Source organism: Palaemon carinicauda, chromosome 6, assembly GCF_036898095.1.
Source record: "Palaemon carinicauda isolate YSFRI2023 chromosome 6, ASM3689809v2, whole genome shotgun sequence".
Lineage (NCBI taxonomy): Eukaryota > Metazoa > Arthropoda > Malacostraca > Decapoda > Palaemonidae > Palaemon > Palaemon carinicauda.
In genome coordinates, this window is record NC_090730.1 from 180,657,984 (window position 1) to 180,660,483 (window position 2,500).

The following is a 2,500-nucleotide window of genomic DNA, read 5'->3' on the forward strand; positions in this document are numbered from 1 at the left end:
CTCGTTAAAATTTCACAAGTCTTTTGGTTGGATTGTGTGGAATTTGCATTATCTTGTAAAGGCCTAAACGGAAACTTATAGAGACAGACAGTTCTGCTCATTAGGTGCAATTTATGAAGAAACTTTCAAGATACGTAGCGTTAAAACTTCTCTCTCTCTCTCTCTCTCTCTCTCTCTCTCTCTCTCTCTCTCTCTCTTCATTTATGGTAATCAGAATGGCCTTTTTCGTAACACGGTGACAACTTGATTTAGTTACAATATGTCTTTTATATGTTAAATGTTAAATGTTCATATTAAAGTCATGTAATTATTATTATTATCATTATTATTATTATTATTATTATTATTATTATTATTATTATTATTATTAGCTGAGCTACAACCCTAGTTGGAAAAGAAAAAATAAGAAAGAAGAGTGTATCTGAGTGTACCCTTGGTCCAGTGTACTTTAACCCAAGACAGTGCAAGACCATGGTACAGAGGCTATAGCACTACCAAAGACGAGAGAGAAATTATTTGATTTTGAACTCTCCTTTTCCTAGAAGAGCTGCTTGCCACAACTAAAGAGTCTCTCCTAACCTTGCCCAGAGGAAAGTAGCCATATTAGCATATTTTTTTTGTACACTGAAAGAACACAAATAATTAGAAATTAGGAGTAGCCTTATCTTGTATGTTTTCAATGCACTTACTTTGGCAAAATCAGGATATCATTATCTGATATGCTTCTAGACCACTTGATAAAAATATCTCCTTAAAATATTCTTTCAATACCAATAATTAGAGACTGATAAGCAAACCTGCTTTACTACCAACAGGAACGTCATATAGAAAAGCAAAGTTGTTCAGGTTCTATTACTACTTCCTGTATTTGTGTGTGCATGTGTGTGTGTGTGTGTGTGTGTGTGAGAGAGAGAGAGAGAGAGAGAGAGAGAGAGAGAGAGAGAGAGAGATTTTCAATTATCAATATAAGACCCTTTCTCCTACAGGGAACCTCAGTCTCTCCTTGATCTCCCTTTGAAGGGATATTCCATACACCGTCCTCTATATGATGGTCTCTTTACGTCCTACTACCACCACCCCTAGGCCTCTCTTAACCTGTTTACCCAAGACTTGAAATATATTTATTTTCTGATGCAATGCTGATTACCATACGGAGATTTATTGAAGGTGATCAGTTACTGATTTTGAAATATAGTTCAGATGAAAAACGCAATGAAAATGTGGCTTTAAAAGCTTAAACAGACTTTTGAAGCAGAGAATGGTTAATAGCAATGGCTAGGATTATTTTTATTGCACTAAAACATATGTCAACCCAACTAAACAGTGGAAGAGAATCTTTGTATGCACCGGTTTCTGTAGCCAATAAGAATAAATTGGAAAATTCATATTTTTAAAAACATAAATAGTATGCAGATATAAACTATGATCGAAGGTGATATAATAAATCTTATATTTTGTGGATAGCAATAAATCCAAATTCTTTTTACTAAAATCAGAATTAGTCCTCATTGCTTTCGCCAAAATTGAAGATTTGCGAAGGATATGTATGTACCCCCCGTCTGTTTGTTAGTTTATTTATTAATTTCTTTGTTTAAATCTTTGTTATTCAACTTTACGCAAAAACGACTGGGCCAATTTTGATCAAACTTAGTAGTCATGTTGAATATGACTTTGGATGAATCTATAACATTTTGTATAAAATACACCGAAGTAAAAGTACGCAGTGACGTTTAGAGCAAAATAAGACTTCTTGGCGTGGCGAAAGCATGCTCTCTACTGAGGGCAAAATAATACTGCTTGGCGTCTCGAAGTCATGCTCTCTACTGAGAGCAAAATAAGACAGTTTGGCGTGGCGAAGGCATGCTCTCTACTAAGAGCAATAAGACTTTGGCGTAGTGAAGTCATGCTCTCTACTGAGAGCAAAATAAGACTTTTTGGCGTGGTGAAGTCATGCTCTCTACTGAGAGCAAATTAAGACTATTTGTAGTGGTGAAGTCATGCTCTTTACTGAGAGCAAAATGAGACTGTTTGGCGTGACGAAAACATGCTCTTTACTGAGTGCTGATCTACTTTCTGCTGTAGCGATAAAATCCCCCGAGGTAAGCAAAACAACATTTGATCAGAGCTTTAGGGAGATTAACTGCACTCCATTCATATTCAGATAACATTTAAGCTCCTCTCAACTGCAAAAGGCCAACCCAGATTACGGGGCTTGACGACTCACTGGAACGAGGAATTCTGACTTTGCCTTGTTTACAAAGACTCCAAATAAGAAAAAAAAAAAAATCTGGTTATTTTTAGGCTATTGTGGTGAAGCAAACATAGTTGATATTGACAGGGCTGTTTCTTTTTTTTTCCCTTTGCTGATGCTATGTTGAATGGCTTTAAATGTGCAAACTGTTTATTATGATATGATAATGTACAAAATATAAAAGAGACTTTCTTTTAAGTCTGCTCTTCGAACATTAGCCTCAGACTAACACCTAAGAGATCGATGAAA